Source organism: Spodoptera frugiperda, chromosome 4, assembly GCF_023101765.2.
Source record: "Spodoptera frugiperda isolate SF20-4 chromosome 4, AGI-APGP_CSIRO_Sfru_2.0, whole genome shotgun sequence".
Lineage (NCBI taxonomy): Eukaryota > Metazoa > Arthropoda > Insecta > Lepidoptera > Noctuidae > Spodoptera > Spodoptera frugiperda.
Window position 1 is genome coordinate 10,603,067 of NC_064215.1, and position 19,668 is coordinate 10,622,734.

Below are 19,668 nucleotides of genomic sequence, written 5' to 3' on the forward strand. Positions count from 1 at the left end.
ATATTAATTAGTATGGAGATATGGATCTGTTTGTATAGTTTACAGCGGGTTGACTTCCGTGGCTCTGACAGGTGAGTGTTGCTACGCCGAGCCTGATATTGTACGGTAGTGATGGGTGAAAGTGTTTTTACTGACAGCTTTAAAGAGCCCTTGTTAATAAAAAGTTTAATTGAATTACACGTGGTTATTTTTTTTAACTGTATATACACACTAGAATAGAAACTAGTGGAAACCGACACAGCTAAGCTGTTTTTTATATGGAAAAATGCATATGGATGCGTGCTATGGATGTGTGCTATAGATGGCTTCTTTACTATCGCATCTTCCTCGCACAGCTAACATAGCTTAGTATTAGTGGAAACGGTCACACAGTTTCACAGCTTAACTACTACATCCTAGTAGTATAGCTACATAGCACATATCTGAAAATTACCCTTACATTTGTCTCAGTTACGAATACATCTTCTTAGTTATAGATTGTCTGTTATTGTGCAGACTACCAAATGAAACTGAGAGTTAGCAACCAGCTTAGAGATGGATGAACCACCAATCATGAAAAGATCAGAGAAAACTGGTGGAAACAAGAAGCAAGAATCGAATTCTAAGAAGATCTAAAGACACAAAATCTATGGTAAAGGCGAATAAACTACTCAAAATTACGAAACGATAAGTAAAAGTAACCAGTAAGCAAGCAAGCAAGCTTAGTATTGTAATCCAACAGAATAACAGTAAGATCAATTTGTAAGATAAGCTCAAGCAGAGTGTAACAAAAGTTGGCCTGTTGTCTATAGCCTATCGTCTATATGCCAGAGGGTCAAGTACGGTCATTGTGTGTAAAAACAATGAATTGGCTTCAGGATAGAAAGGGACTACTGCTTCTGTAGGGCTGGTGAACACGGAATTGATTTCGTATACTTTAATTATTGGAATTAATTATTATGTTATCGGCTTACTCACGTAATTGTTTGACGAGGAACTCGACTTGTTTCAAGCATTTCGAGACACACGACGCTGTAGCAGCGCGACAATCACCGCGTCGTGTGTCGCGGAATGCTGCTCATAAATATGAGCCTCTAGCATGGCTTGAAACTAGTCGAGTTCCTAGTCAAAACGTTACGTGAGTAAGCCGATAAAATAATAATTAATTTTGTATGTCTCATGAAAGTTACAATAAAATTTTGATTGATTTAATTGAAAAGGTCATCTCAAATACTACTTGACAATCGGGAGAGAACGCTTATATTACTTTGCCCGACCCGGTGGAAGTACCTACACAATATCTACATTCATGGTAGTAGCATTAAGGCGAAGTTACCCCGATAAACGTCGTCAATAATAGCGTTTTACTCGTTCATGGAACCGATTTAAATTTTGAAAAAGATATATAACATAGTTGACTCTTTGGTCATGATATTTCGGGAATGCGATACACGATTACTTACACTTCACTGCTTCAAATTGAATCGTAAAGACATGTCCAAATGATGGCTAAATAATCGTTTTATTCGAGTTGTATTAGGATTTGAAAAATAAAACTTATATGATAATAAAGGTTGATAAAGGTTCATAATAAATGTGTACTTATTATCTCGGGTCACATAAATAACAATATAAAAACAAATATATCTCAAATTCCAAAGTTATCAATGACATCTGTCAACAAGAAATTCTGTCATCAATGACATCTGTCATCGATGACGTATTTCACTAGTTTGTGTTCGCTCCGCGTCGTTTAGTTCCGAGCGAGCCCACACGGCTGTGGTAACTTCGCCTTAACAGCGCAGCGACTTGAGGACCGATGCCGTCATTAAGAGCCACTCATTCTAGTTATAACAAAAATATCTATGTAACAAACGGATGTCTGAATTAATGAATGAGACATTCTCATATTTGTATACTTGCTAACTTGTGACGTCATTTTATAGGCTCCCAGCTAAAATTAGCTTTAATGGCGTTCAAAGTGCGTTCGAACGTTTTAAGGATTTGTGTGATCTGTTGACTTTACACGCCTTTACAAAAAAAAAAGAAAAAAATAACGCGTTTGAATTTTGGCGAGGTTTTTGTGGAACATGTGTGCAAAAAATGATTCTGACATTTTTTTTTTAAGTGGATTAAAAATGAATTATTTAAAAATGTTTGTTTTTTGGAATTGCTAAGTAAAATATTGTTTTGCGAGCATAAATAAATAATAATAGACATTAAATGTGTAATTACGTTCATTTTCCTCTAAGCAGTCATTAACAAACAGTGCCATAATCATGTAGGTAATTAACTTATCTCCCAGACGACATCTTATTGACTTAGTAACAAAATATTTCCAAAAAGTACAGTTTACTTTTAACAAGTGTTAATAATTTTAACAATAATTTAAGGCCACGTCCTTGGTGAAACTGCAGTTGTGTCCATAAGGTAGTGACGTTGGAGATTGTCATCTTATCTTTATATCTATTGACCCAATTGCTTTACCATCGCATCTGATATAATAACGTAAAATTAACATAAGTAATTAAATTTACAATATTTTGGAAAAGGTGATTTTTGTTACGATTATGATGATTGGGTAGTTTTCTCAGTTAATAATGAATTATTTTGACTTTTCAATACATTAAAATATTTAAAAATAATCACGCTTTCATTGCTAGTTTAGATGATCTACTAATTTTCTAATTTTCAAAAATAAGTCTGATGACGTCAGAACTCCCTATTTCATACAAAATTCATAAAAAAATCGGTTTTGACGTTTCGAAAAAGTATTGAATTTGTCTTGTAGGAAATTAGTTTATTCTGCCAGCCCTATACGAAACTTTACAGTTAAACCATAGCGCTCAAGGTTTTAAGATTATAATTATCTGATACACACAAATTATCTAACAAATTCAATTATTTTAAAACATTTTGTATCTTTTTCGCTAAAACGCGCCTAGCAACAGTGCGACACAGAAAGATAAAATAAAATATTAATAATGCTATATCTATCTCTTTCTAACAACAAAAGCGAAATAAGGAAGAAAGAGATAGGTGTATGTGGTCCAATTTCGGAATGGCGTCATCAAGATTAGTTGCGAAGTTGTGTGTGTGGAACGTGGTGTATAATTTGGCCGAACACAATAAGTGGCGCCGTGGCTTAGTTGGTTAAAGCGCCTGTCTAGTAAACAGGAGATCACGAGTTCGAATCTCGTCGGGGCCTATGCGATGTTGAGCATAAATTTTATTTTTGTTCTTTTTTATTATTATTTTTTTTTATTAAAAAATATTCTTGAATCTAATATTTTAAAATATTTTTTGCACATTTTATCATTTTAGTGAATTACTGATTTTTTATTATTCATGTATTTTTTAGGTTTCTTCAAATATTGAGCTTGCTTTTATTTTAATTATGTTTATTTAAATATTCATTTGAGTCATTTAGAACGTATAATCATAAAAAATCCACCACAATTTTGAGAACTTTTTAAATAAACACAAAATAGTATCACGTATTAAGAATTTCGTTAATACTTATTATATTACATACATACATATGTATGTAGGAGCAATTTAAAAATGGTTCACAGACGTATTTTAAAAAAGTTCGTATGCACCAAGAAAGCTTAATGAACAGCGATTATGGGTAACATTGGACAATACCATTGATGGTAACGATAGCAACAAAAAATCATATTAGGTTTCAGTTTTTTATGTTTATTTATGGGTATGGTTATTTGGGCAGAAAATAATAATACATATATGGTATACGTCTAGTTATTACTTATTATTTATCTCTGTTATATAATATGTAGGTAAACATTGTATTTTATGTGTGAACAACTATGTGGAGTAAATAATGTAAATTATAGCATGTCTATAATTGGCATAAGCACATGCCCTTGTATCTTCATCTTATTTTTTATTAATGTAGGTGTTTATTCTGTTGACGTGCTTTAATAGTAATTCTGTTACATAAATTAAGTAAAAGATTCTTAATAAGCCACCAATGTACCTGTAAACTGTACTTGTACACTACAGGAATGGCGAGTTCCGTGGGACCGTAGTAGCTGCCTAACATTAATTGCTGCGACCATACCGTCCCGCTCAAACAATAGCGTATTAACATACTAAATGTGAATGCCACTAACTAAGTGATATACAGGCGCCTCACCACGCAACACTAATGTTGTATGTACAATCGACAAGTTTGAATTATGACCCACCGTAAGTTTTCTTTCCTCATTATTAACAGCTTGTGGCCGTCTACTGTTGGGCATTGGTTTTCCTCTTCTAAATAAGAGCGTTTGTCATAATCTCTACGCTTGCCCAGCGATTTGTTGATTACAGTTTAAAAGCTTCAGGTTGATTAAAAAGCGTTGGTGCCCGGTCTCCGTCAATTCTGTGGTTTCTTAGTCTAACGACACTCGCGGGAAGGGAAAGGGCTGTGAAGAATGTATTATATTTTTACAGCTATCATAAATACAATTAATCGACACAATTATATGGCAGTTCTTTGTGATTTCAAAATATTTTTCATCCAGGTGGGTCATCTTTAGCGTTTAGCGGACTAATCCGGAGCTGCGGACTACCTAGCGGGTTTACCGGGGCTCCGGCTCGTAATAGCAGGAGAAAGAACGGGGTGGTTTTTAGTCAGTAAGAGTCCGACACTCACTCTCACCTTGCCCAAGGCGGCAGAAGTCATTAGATGATTTGAAAAAAAAGGTGGGTCATGTCTCAAACTAGCCGACTGTACCTTGAATTTATATTCCAAGTGATTAGACACGACGCGACGTATTCTATAAGGTAATATTATTGATGTTAGGAAGTAGCTGTTTTGTTAGTTAATATTTATAAGGAACTGTGTACTTGGTACGCTACGCCTAAATTGCTGTGCCGATTCTTGTGAAATTGCGGTACAGATAGACAGTTATAAAATTGGCTTTGATAGAGAAAATGGGGAAAAAATATATGTTTTCGCAATTACTTTCATTCAACATTTCTTTAAAGTTATGGTAAAAGCAACTTTTCAAGGTAATAGCTACATTATAATTCCATTTTATTGGTAAGTACAGAAAATCCCAGCGTGTAAATTCCGACTATCGGCTGCCTTTCTACATCAGTCCTTAATACGTCTTGTCCAAGGGCAGTGTTCGCGGAGTCCATTCAATAAATACCACTCGGCCTTTACCAATTATGCTCAATTTTGTTTTACCTCATTTTCATGAATTAAACAACAGGTATCAATTGAATCATTAACTTTGACTAGTTGACTGACTAGTCAAAACAAAAAGTGTAAATACTTACTTAGATTCAGTCACAAATATTTATTGTTGCTGTTTGTTTCGATTTTTGGGTCAAATCAATCAAAGTATTGTTAAGATTTTTGGTAATATATTAAAGATTATTCTTGATGATTAACATACTTTAGTAATAGCTTTTTTTAAGGGGCAATAATCATCCAATGCTTTCTTCCGCCTTGGGCGACTCGAGAGAGGGAGTGTCAGACTCTTACTGACTAAAAACTACCCCGTTCCTACTCTTGGAGCCGGAGCCCCAGCAACCCATCAAGTCTTATAATATACATATCTTGTATTATGCCCACCATTGATAGTAAGCTCATATGCAGCACAACTGAAAAGTTTATACAGTTATACAAAAGAAAATATCTGTCCAACCAACAATCTCTTCGGTAAGGTAAAGGCATAATCAATTTCTGACCAATAAATTCAATAAATAGTATTGAAACGATTTGATAGTGGCAACTGAATGGACTCAGTTAATGACTCACTTATTACTGTGGCATGCTGAGTGTTGCCAGATGACATGGCGCTTACCCAAAATTATTGGAGAAACTTGCAAGGAAAAATATTTTAAATAAACATTAAAATATAGTAGTTTCAAGCTTTAGATTGTAAAGAAAAAGTCCTATTATGTTCGTTTAAGAGATCTAGAAATCGGATATTAGTGTTGATACCGTATATTATACGATTCTTGTTTATCGGTCTTTAGCAGCACCGCTTGTAAGTTGTATGTATGTAACTACTCGACTAACGAAGCATTCTAAACCATTCATGACATACACATTTACTAATTTCTATCACTTATGATAATTATAACACATCACACTACCATAAACCGCAACCTCTCTCAACATTAGAATCACAATCTGGCAACACAGCCAAACGTTCTACGATTAATTCACACAGATTAGGTCGCACAAGGTCACTGGTTCCATTCCCGTCTGTTTCATTATAATTCCCATAAAATATGCCGGTTATCGCATCGCCAAATAAGGAGAGACAACACATGTTTTAGTTGGTCATAGAATAATGGGTGCCATGGGCTTGTGACCGACTTTTGGAAGGCTCCTACTGTCGTACTTAGTTATCATAGTGAGTTGAGTACTTTAAGTGATTGGTCAGTCAGTCCTTTGGTTTGGAGTCTAGACTATTGGGTCTCCACTCTGACGTTGGTTGACGCGGTGGTTGGACAATCGGCTGCTGGTTATTAGCGTCTTCAATTCCCACACGAAGCAACTCTGTGATTCAACAAAATTGTTGTTTTGGGTCTAAATGTGATGTGTATGTGAATTTGTATGTTTGTAAACGCACCCATGACAGGAGCGGAGAATTCTAGAGTGCAATTTTTTTTTTTTGAAGAAGCAGGCGAAAGCAATATTGATATTTTCCATAATCTCCGAGTTGGAGATTGCATTATAAGTTGCTTAAGTTTATTATAAAGTACTGCTATCGATCTCTCAACTCAACTCTTACAATACCCACAAGAAGAGTAGTAGTGGTAAAAAAATCCTTTTTTCTAACCATCTGGCTCGAATACCATACAAAAGTAAATAAAGCCACAATTACACAAGTTAGTGATTTACGTAAACTTCGACTTAACTATCGATACTCGAAACGAGTTCATATTTCTGTGTGTCCATCGGCAGAGCTAACAGCTAACAGGCAAGTATGTAAACAGGGATACACATTGAACTACACAAACCAGTACAAACTGACCTTTACAAGTGCGGAAGGATCATATAAAGCGAGGCCAAGATAAACTGGTTCTGTATAGGTTGATGTGCAAGTTTGTGTACACAGGGATATTTGTCGAACAAACCGCCTGCCCTGCGGAACCCGAGGTGTCGAGACGAACTTACAACATACTAATAAAACGTTCACGAAGTAAAGCGGAAACATAAAAAATATATATCTACGCATCGCAGAGCTATTGTCAAAATTTTATCCAAGGGCAACCGCGCTAGGGTTACCGACATCGACTCCAAATATACACACATCCTCATGCGTTTTTTGCGCGATTTTTTTTTTCAAACACATCCCTTGACGTATGTGCCAAAGTAGGTACATACAATTTTATATTAGTCTTGTTATTTAAATTCATTTGACGCGGTCACTTAACTTTAGTTTCTAATGTCTTGTGTTAATTTAGATACGAAGACACATTAAATATTTTTCAAAAAGATAATTTTAGCATGTGTTGTGTCTTACACGAAAGCTAAAATTCTTCTGACAATAAAATGTAATGACAAATAATGTAAAATTTTCTCATCGTTGACAACCTAGTCAAATTCAAAACGTTCAATTCTTCTCCCGTGTCACAACGCAGCCTGCCAGTGTGTGTCAACATCTAGCCTGCCAGGTGCATGTGATGAAACCTCATTGCTACAGTCTCCCCTCTAACCTGAGCGAACGTCCCCGCGATCAGGTTAGTTCTTGCGTGGTCTACCCCTCCTACGTTTCTTTCAGCCGACGTGAGGAGGCGACTGGCGTACTCTATAGGTCGCTCGTCGGTCCCCTCCCCCTGGAGTAATGCCACTCCTAAAGCCTAACTGCTACTGTCAGTTCTGAGTACGAAAGGTTTCGTTTACAATTAGAGACCTAAATCTACACACAAACACTTCTGCACGTTTGTCTTTTTGTTCCTAGCTGAACATTTCACGTGATATCTTGTATGCCGGCTTCGGCGTCTGACAGTGATGAGAAGTCGAATTCTTGGCTGTCACTAAACGGGTCTGTGTACGGGTAGTGCACGAGGACACAGCTGAAGTCCATCGAGGCTCCGCACCCGCCCAACAACTTCCGAATCTTAGTCTCGGAGTCAACATGGAGCGAAGTCGGAGCACGGCGTCCTTCCAGGTGGCGACGTTGTTGCGGGCGCCGCGCCACCACACGGTGGCATCGCCCTCTAACAGCATCGGGAGTCCCCGCAGCGCGTGATCGTCACTCACGTCCGCACAGCACACTCCTTGTATACCTGGACCGCGTCGATGAAGGCTTCTAGTACCTCCGGTTTTTGAGAAGTACCGGTGAACCTCGTGGTACACTTTGCGAAGTTCCAGGACGAACTCATCTTGAGAAGTCCGGTGAACCCCGCGGTACACTTGGCGAAGTTCCAGGACGAACTCTTCTTGAGAAGTCCGGTGAACCCCGCGGTACACTTGGCGAAGTTCCAGGACGAACTCTTCTTGAGGAGTTACCGGTGAACCTCGCGGTACACTTGGCGAAGTTCCAGGACGAACTCTTCTTGAGAAGTCCGGTGAACCCCGCGGTACACTTGGCGAAGTTCCAGGACGAACTCTTCTTGAGAAGTCCGGTGAACCCCGCGGTACACTTGGCGACGTTCCAGGACGAACTCTTCTTGAGGAGTTACCGGTGAACCCCGCGGTACACTTGGCGAAGTTCCAGGACGAACTCTTCTTGAGAAGTCCGGTGAACCCCGCGGTACACTTGGCGAAGTTCCAGGACGAACTCTTCTTGAGAAGTCCGGTGAACCCCGCGGTATATATAGTGATGTTCAGCGACGGTGACGATGGTGACTGCCATGAGGCGCCGGCGTTTCGACCGCGTTTCGTCGGCGCAACGACCGCAGCGTCTCTATTGGGCACCTAGTCGTATCCGCCTGCATTATGCCGGCACGGTCAGACGAGGCGCTGTGACAAGTTCGGGGGCCCGTACAGGACTCTGCTCCGTAGCTTCGTCGTCTGCCGTCGTCTGCCTCCGTAGCCTAGTTCGGGGCATGGTCGGCCCTACTAGCTGGGCGCCAATTTAGCATGGGTTGTGTCTTACACGAAAGCTAAAATTCTTCTGACAATAAAATGTAATGACAAATAATGTAAAATTTTCTCATCGTTGACAACCTAGTCAAATTCAAAACGTTCAATTCTTCTCCCGTGTCACAACGCAGCCTGCCAGTGTGTGTCAACATCTAGCCTGCCAGGTGCATGTGATGAAACCTCATTGCTACATAATTTATTTTTTTAGTGTAGAGGGCATCGTCCTGGAGTCAAGGTCCTGACGAATTGATACTAAACACGTGTCTTGACTTCATTAAACTATAATGGGTATTTTGAAAAAATATGTTACACATTATTTAATTTTGCTCCTTATGTAAAACAGTTTTGAGTTCAAAATTCATCGTACTAAATTTAGTACTATAAATGGCAAAATATAGGCTCTTCATTTACTATAAATGTCAAAATAGGAAGAAAATACACTGCACTCTCCTATCAGTAAAAAAACATGAAGTTGAGCTTCTCAGTTTTTTTGTATATTTTTTCCAAGAATGGCATAGCTGTATAATAGTGTGTAGGTAAGAAGCGTGGCAACCCTGCACGCAAGATCCAAATTTGAAGGGCGACATCTGTTATAACGTGGTGTGAATGATTATGCCATATTAAACGCGCCGATAACGGGCGTGGCGCGAAAAATACTAATATGGCGCCGACGTCAAATTAATCTATGAATAAATCGGCAGGAATTTGACAGGCCGTTGGAAATATAGGACAGTGGGTCACTTAGCTTAACGCAAACAAAATATTACAATAATTTTCGCATACATATTTTTATTAAAACAAAGAGAGAATATGATTATGGAGGTACCTGTCACATACTAAATCCATAGACAACGACGTATAATTTTTATTATGTTGACGCAAAGGTATTTATACAAACTGTCTATAAAACCAAGACAAGAATTATGTGAGAAAGCCTTTGACAGTTCCAAATAGTTATAAATTCAATTACAAAAACTGACTGGTACATTACTGTTTACATAATTTACAATTTATGTTCCTAATCACGAGAATATTTGAAATATTTTTATGGTCCCCATGGTACGACACCGTTCGGCTCCTAAATGCGCCATTAAGATAAAATACAAATCATTATGCTTTATTTTTAATACAACGCCTAGTTTATTATTCGACTTTTATGGGTGTTACTTGCTTATAATTATTTAATTATCGTATTACATGAATGCGAAAAATGAACTCTGTTTCTTTATGAAATAGAACACAAAATTAAATAGAGGAAGTATGTAGGTAGGTACTCATTAAAGTAGTTGATTTAGGATCGTTATGTATCGGAAGTTTTTAGTTATATGAATTTAGGAAAGATAAGATAATTATGTTATTGTATCCACTATTCAGCTATTAAACCTACTTATCGCATCAAAGATTTAATACAGTCAACAAAAATTGTCCCTCTAAAAAATCATCGAACATTTTGAGTTTAGTAATATAGATAACATATCTAAAACACAACATTAATTCCTTTATCGACATTTTAGTGACGAAAAAAACTTTTATGAGAGCAAAAAAAAAATCTAAGAATCTTTTCAAACATGAGTGTTTGAACAAAAAGGGGCAGCCTATTCATCATAGTTACAAAGTGATAATATCATAGAATGCTTAACGATCACACACAATAACTCTAAACACGATTCCAACATTCATTACAAGTATTAAAACTATAAATAAGAAATATTGAAATACCGCGAGGTGGGATCAAAATTATCGGTCGCCGTATACCATGTATCGTGGGCAAAGAGTAAAGAATTAAAAGTAAGTAGAAAAGAAACATGTACGTCATTGTGCCAGCAGATCATGCTACTCCAATCTGTAAGTTTTATTCATTGGATTTTCGACTTTATATCAATACACATTAAAGTTGGAAATGTAATAAAGTTTGACAGAAAAGGATAGGTTGACATGCTAGTGACTGCACAAAACAGATTCAAAGATAAATTAATTATTATGTTATCGGCTTACTCACGTGATGTTTTGACGATTAACTCGACTAGTTTCAAGCCATGCAAGAACATAGTAATTACATAATTACAATAAAATCATAGATTCAAAGATAATTTAATAAGCGACTAATTAGCAAAACCACAACACAACGCTAACTTCTATCAACATTTTCGGTAAATAATTTAGCGAGTTTTTTTTTTTATACATTCCTTGAAATATGGCTGACTTAGGTATGTGTAATCGGAAGTGGCCTGTCAAAAAACATGTTAGACATAGATAAATGAGTTTTAAATCTTCGCTATTCGAATGAATCATACACAAAAGAGCGTACAATCATGACACATCTACTCTCCCACATTTTCATAATCTGTGACGAAACAGAGAAGATATTGCTTTTAAAAGCTATAAAATAGCGATCGATATTAATCGTTAACTTGTTATATGGGGGCATTAATATTCTCGGATTCGTAAATGTGGATACGATAGGTGGAACAGCCAGTAGGCACATCGTGCGCAATGCATGTGAAAGTTCATTTGGTATTCAATCAACTTCTGACGTACGTGGCCGATTATAAAAACTAATGTAGAGGAAATTTCATTTGATATCGAGGGCAAACCCGTGGGCAACGGCTAGTCATTGAATAAGTTGTTGGATCCTTAATCTTCTACTTATCCCTGTCACATGATAGCGTCCGCCTGAGCGGGGAATTAAATGAGTCAATAATATCGACCGAGCCACTACCACCAAATGGTAGATTACGTCAACAGATAAACACTTGGGGATAAAGATTATAACGCCTTGTAATTACCAAAATACTCACTTATGCAGAAACTATAATCGTCACAATTCAAGATAATTCTGCATGACAACTATCTCGTTTCAAGAAACCCAAGTTCGTGGTATCGCCAACAATTAACCAAAAATACTTAATCCACAAGCTCCAAGTAATTAACAAACGTGCTAATTTCCAAATTCTGAACATATGCCCGAACATATCCTGTTTTTTATGCTCTAGGCTTGCAAATATTTTATCTTTAAAATTATAATTATTACGCGACAAGAGTTTCAAGCTAAAATGTGCTTAATTGTATAATAATTTAAGGTCATAATTGTTAATACGCAGCGAGGCGCGAGTTTCATGAATGAACGTCTCGGCATGAATGGCGGGCGGATATGACATCACGCGATGCCAACGAGGCGCCGAGGCGCGTACGCACCCTACAAGCAAAATAATAATAAACAGTAAATCAGATACCACATGTTTTTTAAAATTGGTTTCCACTGATTAAAATTGGGTGGTAGTTTATGTTTGGTATAATGGTAACTGATTGACCTGAATTCAATATTAATATTGGTATTAATAGTTTTTGGCAAATACTAATTAGTGAATTCTATGGTCTTGTTTTACTTGTCAAAAATGATATTATGTAGTGTACTACAAACTTCTTTGTCCAACAAATTTTTTCGTTACGTTTATTCACAAAAATACTTTAAAACTTTAAACACCCAACTTAACTAAGGTACTTAAAGTACTTACAGGCTATAAACTACAAGTAACATCGCCTAACTTAATGCCTGGCGTGTTGTAACAACCGATTGGTATTCTTAATTCGTTTTACACGAGCAGAATATTAAATAGCGAAGGTTCTATATCATATACTACACACGTTTGAGTGTCCATTGACGAAACTCATTGATACATTGCAAATCAATGTATATATGTACTTGTAGTATCCTTCAAGGAACGTTGACATGGGTTTTGATTTTTGAATGGATTGACCATTGGTTACCTGATAAGGTACATTTAACTACTAAGTAGTAGGTAGGTACATATTACGACTGTATCACTTACGGCTCGACAAGGGGTCTCAGGTTCGATTCTGGGATCGGGCAAAGGATTACTGGGCTTTTTTCGGGTTATTCGAAAATTTTTCAGATCATAAATATCAATAACATTTACTTGATCACAGTAACCCCTAATTACCAAACTCCAAACTTGGAGATTAACGGTAAACCTTTTACAAAAAAAAACTAACAACAAAAAAGTTTTTAATACAACTATAATGTATAAAAAAAACATCAACCAAACTTATTCTACTGAAATAAAACTACACAGTGGCAACTACGTCACATAGTCAATAACAATATAACGACATATTTACAATCCTCGCTGTTGACTGCACTTTTTTTAATGCAATCTTCTTACACGCAACTTTATGTTGTATGAATCAGAATTTATTTTACTGAATGGGAATGTATAGGTAGCTATAAAACTGTAGGTATGTACAGTCTGTTGTTTTTATGCTAATCGAGTGCGGGTTGAATGGTGGGATATTTTATTAGTCACATTTTTTTTTAAGTGTTAGGTATTGTTTACGTGTAGTTCATGTTAGATATTCATATTGTTTTTTTAAAGATCGTTGTTGATGTATGGTATAGTTTGCTGAGCCTAGCTTCACTGACGGAGAGACTGACTGACTATTTACTTGTTGACGTTTCAAAAGTAAAAAAATGCTTTTACTTTGACTTTGACAGTTACAGCAGAATTAGCAGGTATTTCTTTGGCAAGCTAGGAATATTGGATTCAATAACTTGTCAAACGTTTAATAGCTATCAATAAAGAAAACCTTACCGTTTCCACTATTTAAACCGTCTCAGTTTAAGATTATGAAATTTTTAACATAACTAATGTAGAGAAGACGGCCTTTAAACAGACATTGATCCTTTGGCAAGATAGAAGTATTGGATTCAATAGCTTGACAAACATTAAATAGGTATCAATGCACGGAACCTCACCATTTCCACTATTTAAACTGCCTCAGTTTCAGATTGTGAGATTTTTAAGACAAATATTGTAGAGCAACACATTGATCTAATGATATATCCAGATTTGATTTTGTTAAATCTTCCGTGTAGTCAACTACACATTCAGGTACTTAAACAATTTAGATATTTTCCAACACAAGAGTACCATTGACTCATACATCAGAAAAATATTCCGAAACGCATTTAAGTTGTAAAAGACGAAACTGCTGCAAATAAAACTGAATCGAAAACATTGTTACAGTTACAAGGAAACTTTGTAATGCAACGAAAACATCTCTTTGAAACGATCTCGACTAGTTTCGAACTCGTAAACGCATTCAAGTCGGGATCTCTTGTGATGCGAATAGTTTTAACAAGCAGGGGCCTTAGTCTGCTATTACAATTGTGTCAGAATGGTCGATCACTGAGCAGTGCGAGAGGGACGGAGCTATGTAGGTTGTATAGCTCCATCCCTCTTGCACTGGTCAATGATCGACCATTATGACACAATTGTAATAGCAGACTAAGGCCCCAGTTAGGATGAGCAATAACCATAATGACGGTGAACCGGCCTTGTAGAACAGACAGTACACGATGACATAACGAGTCTTGCTAAAATTATGTAATTAAACATGTATAAGTCTTTACTTTGACTCAGAGCCAACAAAGGCGTGCGTTTCGGATTTAAGAACGAGCAAATTATTTGCGGTTTACCCATTATTCAAATTAAAAACGTCTGGGTTCTTTGAGTGTACTTTTTTTTTTGGAATGTCCTGGCTAATTTATGCATAATAGTGCTTTTATGTGTAGATTTTTGCGAGACTACGAAGATCATTTAGAGACTGGCCTCACCCATTTTTGTCGCGGAGTGTCATTGCTATATGCAGATTTATGATTCATACAAAAGGCTGGCTGGTAGAGAATTTCATTTGTACAAATTAACAGCTAACACTACAAACAAAATCCTATAATTCGTTGAGTCATAGTTTTAAGTGAGATCTGATGTTTTTTTGAAATGATATCAGAAATAACGTATGAGTAAGTAGTAGTATAGTTTATTAATTATAATGATACATAGGTTAAAGGGCACAACGTGTGGTTACACTATCAGTTAATTATGACTTTCGATCTTGAGAGAGTAAGTTATTAACTAACTGAAGTAAAAGTTAATATGTGAAAAGTTAGCATGTGTTAACATGCTAACTTTTCACATATTAACTTTGCCACGTCGGACATTGGTGACCGACGAGTTTTGTTTTGGCAGTTTCGACTTTAAAGAAAATCTGCTAATTCTTCAAAAATAACAAAATAATTGTTTTGTAAGGTCTCAAGTACTCAAGACCTAAAAGAATGACGACAGACTTATTAAAAGATAGTGACAATACAATCAAAACAGCTGACTGGCTGCTACTAAGGTCTTCAAATAAATTCTTTATACAACACTAACAAATATTTTTGCACGTATTTAGTTCACAGAAGTCCGCAGTACTTGTGTGGTGTACATTACATTACAATAAATCAGTCAATACGCACCACATTCCGACGCGCAGGGCTAGTCTTCAAAAACACGACAAAGGATTTAAAACAAAATGGAGAACAGGAATTGTTAAACAAATAAAATTAGCATACAATAAAAACTGTATAGGAAAACAGTTGTTTGTTCCTTTTTTGAATTCAAATTGGGTCAATCCATGACCTATCCCACGGATTGCGCAAACTTCAACCGAATTTGGAACGCCATTGATATAATTATAATTTAAATTACGAAATAGTTTGTTTTACGTCTTATTCTCTATTACTCCCAAAGGGTTATGGTCTGTCACTATACAAGCCTAAAAATTTATCGGAAAATTCCGAGACATGATTGGCTAAATGAATCCCATTAAATAAAACTTTTTTTTTATTATTCAGCTAATGTATACTCATGATTTAACACGTAGGCCTTGTAAAAACTTAACGTCGTGATTGGCAAATCGTGAATGAAACTACGTAGTATAAAATACAAATTTACATTTCGTTAATAATTCAGGGGTCGTAGGTGTGGTGTGCCATAAATTGAGTAAAATTAGATTCTGAAGGCCATTCAACGAAACATTTCCTAAAAATTCTGAAATTTGTTGTCTAGAGGACCAGTCTGGCAATAATCGGAATATTTTAATAAAAAATTAATATGTATCGGTCAATAAGTATCGGTATTATTATTTTATGAGTCCGTCTGGAGATTTTAACCTTCTGCAACCAGTTATATTAAGTATATCGATGTCAGTTTAATAATTCAAATTTGAATTGTGACGTGAAAATGCTCAGACGCAACCTTTTCAGAGGCCACCTTAATGTTTACATTTAATATTTAAAATGTTAATTTTGTGAACTTAATATTCTAATTCTTGTGTCGCGGTTGCTAATTTTTGTAGCTACTACAAGTTGTCAACGCGGATAGCAACGTAGTTGTCGTAATAGTTTTAAATATAATTAGCAAGCTTTTTAGCATAGTGCGAAATTCCAGATAATTGACTATTTACTTAATAAACCTAACATTTTATGCTCATTCACATCTAATCACCAAGATTAAAGTACATGTATCTAGTATTCATATCCACAAAACTAAAACAGCATCTAATAAATACTAAGCGCCATTTCTTTTCAATAAAACTTGGGAATAGCCCAACATACGCACGGACAATTGAACACACTTCCTTATTGTAGGGCTTGCGTCATCCTCCGGGTGACGCCCCCTGCCCCCCCCCCTCCTCCGTCGCCCGGCACCCACACCCCGCGGGACTCCTTAAGATACCCATCAGATGTTTATAGGTCACGTTCAACGAAACTTGGTGTGAATTAACTGGCGTGACATTGAAAATTGGGTGTCATATTCTGTGCCCTTTTTTTTCAAGTGCGATGGTCTGGTGATGCGTTGAAGATTTGATAGAACGTTTGATATCTTAAATGTATTGAAGATAAATCTTGGGTGTATTTTGGAGTTAAAAACATATAGTAGGTCCTTTTTAGCCTGATTAAGGAATACTTCCTAATTTACTAGTTCGATATTAAGCTGTTCTATTTAGTAAAATCTTATTACGAAGTGGAATATTCTGGATTTGTGTAAGGCATTTGACAGAAAGGACTTTTCTCACGACATAAGATACAAGTATTCTTAAAAAGAAGAAAAAAGAAGAGAATAGATAGACGTAAGGTAGGAAAACCATAATGTCATGAAATAGGACACAATATAATACAACAGACCATAGCAATAAAATATATACAAACATAAAAACAGCAACTGCAAACACATCAGTAATAAAATCCCCATCAAAAACGAACGAATACTCCATTAAAACCAGTTCAGTTCCCGTTATGTGGTTATTAAATGAATTTTCGTCCACAATTCGATGGTGCGGGCAATCCCTGTCAATTGGCTGTATGAGCGTCGCGCCGCTCAACCTCATGATTGATAACTAGTTGACATTTGACACGAGTTTTTCATGATACACCATTGTCTACTACTGGATGTACTCTGGATATTTTTGCTGAGGATGACGTGCGAAATGTGGACATTTTTTATTGAGTCAGATGACTGTTTAGCAAACAAACCCAAACATTAAGTGTTTTGATTTTGTTTGTTGTAGTGTGGGTTGAGAGTTGAGACTTAATGTATTAACAGAAGGTTAGTCAAACCAATTGAACCAAAACACAAATCCGTGATATTCAAATGTTTAATGTCAAACACACCAGTTAAAATCTACTATCCCCAAAAATTTGATACAAAAACTACAATAAAAATTCTCGACCTATAGAAGGATATGCCAAATAATGAGAAGAGAGTTTACACCGAAACTATGCACAAGACAAAAAATCCATCACAAAAACTTAATTAAAAAGCGTAAGACCAAATAAGGACCAGGAACTAAGCAGTCACAGAACAGCCTAGACAATACAAAAAACGACAATCTTATAACAGTACAAAACCCTAAGCAAAGTCGTGCTAAATCGAAGGATGCCTACAACGGAGGCGTAATACGTTTAATGATTCAAAACTGCGTCTAAATTGGTGTAAGGTCATTATCAAGGGGCCGGTGCGCGTCCGTGACCCTGTGAGGTACGCGTTGACACTCCGGCTAGTTCGGTTCACTTGGAAAATATTGTATTCATTGGGGGTAAAACGTTTGGTGATATAGGGTTTGATGATTGGTACAGTTCTATTGAAGCTTGTATCAAATGGCAGTGGTAACAGAGGCTGCTCGTATCAATTATAAATAATAGAAGTGTTTTCGCTAATTGTGTTACTAAAATCAGAAACTTTTCAAATTGTATTTTACTGTAGTGGAAACTATGATAAATACTCTGTATTCTACAAAATGATTTTACTTCACATAATACATATCTAGCCGATTGTTATTTTATTTGCAAAAAAATCTTAGTCCCAACATCCGATGAATTTCGTTTTCCTTCAACATCGTTATCAAGGTCATTTTAAAAGAAACATGTAACATTTTCACCCCAAAACCATGGAATTGAAGCATAATTCGAGTAGACCCAACGCCCAAAGTCAACGAACGAAAGGCAATCAATACGGAAGCATCAAGGACTGGGCCAAGGACGCCCCGAGAAGAGGACCAAGCGAGTGCGTGCGTACCCGAAGTATGAATTAATTTCAGATATTTCCTGCAACCGAATGTTGGTAGTTTTGACCCAATTTCTCCTTTATTTGCCAGAAAGGACAATAGTTTCTTTGTATTTTCATTTAGACTAGCTTAGTTGTCTAAATAGTGAGTTTCTTCCAAGAGAGGCAGTATTTATAACTCTTCCTATTGGCAAGTGGTCATTTACGATTAAGGTTTCATTTCCAGGTTTCTATATTTAAACATTTTCCGATTTCAAAAACAGTGCTAATTTTTAGTTCGAAATTGAATACTTACAGTACTTACTTTTAAAAATATTTTGGCACATTTTACAACAAAAAATTCTGTACAGCAACATCATATTAGTATCAACCCTTTAGACAATAACAAAATAGATGTAATACAAGAAAAGCTAATAAAAGCACCAAAAACAAATTACTTTGAAACAAATATCCCATAAAATGTATCCAGATGCCACAGCCTCCTTGGTCCAAGGCCGGCAAGCAATCGATACGCCAAGGATGAGGCCAAGGGCGCGGCGAGCAGTGCGTTGCCGAATATTATTATGTATTCTTTTGGAGTGGAACACACTTTGATGTGAGCACGGAACTTCATGTTATTTATTCAAAAGGTATTTTGGGACGGTGTACTTGTGTAATGCAAGAGCTCCTTTGAGTGCTAGGTCCTGTGAATGAGCAATGGGCAGTTGTGATATGTGTTGTAGGTTCCATGTCTATACGATATAATAACTTCGTATGATCTATGAGAGTACTGTACTCTGTGCTTGATACTAATAAACAGTTTCAAATAAGTAGGTTCACACATAAGAAAACATAGCAAAGATTTCCCTTCCCAAAGAGAGAATATTCTTATTCCTTCACCCACATTACTTATTACACTTCTCCGAAAATTGGTTTTGCTGAACATAACTTATTAGAAACACAAGTTCTGAAAACGTGACATAACATACATAACGTCATGTCTTTTATTATCCCGAGGGGTAGGTAGAGGTACAGATTCGTTAGAAGCCACACCCACTTTTTGTCAGTTATGCTACGGGTCCCATGGGGGCTTACTTATTGCCACACACTAGACTCACTGTCTCTGATTTTTTACTGAAAATTTAAGGAATCGAAGCCTGGACGATAGTACAGTCCTCATCTGTATTATAAAAGACTTATACTAAACACTAGCTTCTGCAAACATGCGATGTTTCATATTTATTA

The 19,668-nt window shown here is 36.4% G+C and overlaps 1 protein-coding gene and 1 non-coding gene across 2 annotated transcripts in view; one reads left to right on the forward strand and one right to left on the reverse strand.

The window, feature by feature from the left end:
* Positions 1-19,668, reverse strand: part of LOC118272341 (tRNA dimethylallyltransferase) — a 235,227-nt gene that overhangs the window by 95,008 nt on the left and 120,551 nt on the right. The gene's annotated exons all lie outside the window — the stretch shown is intronic.
* Positions 3,114-3,187, forward strand: Trnat-agu (transfer RNA threonine (anticodon AGU)). Its single transcript has one exon. It is a non-coding gene; the product is annotated as a tRNA-Thr (tRNA).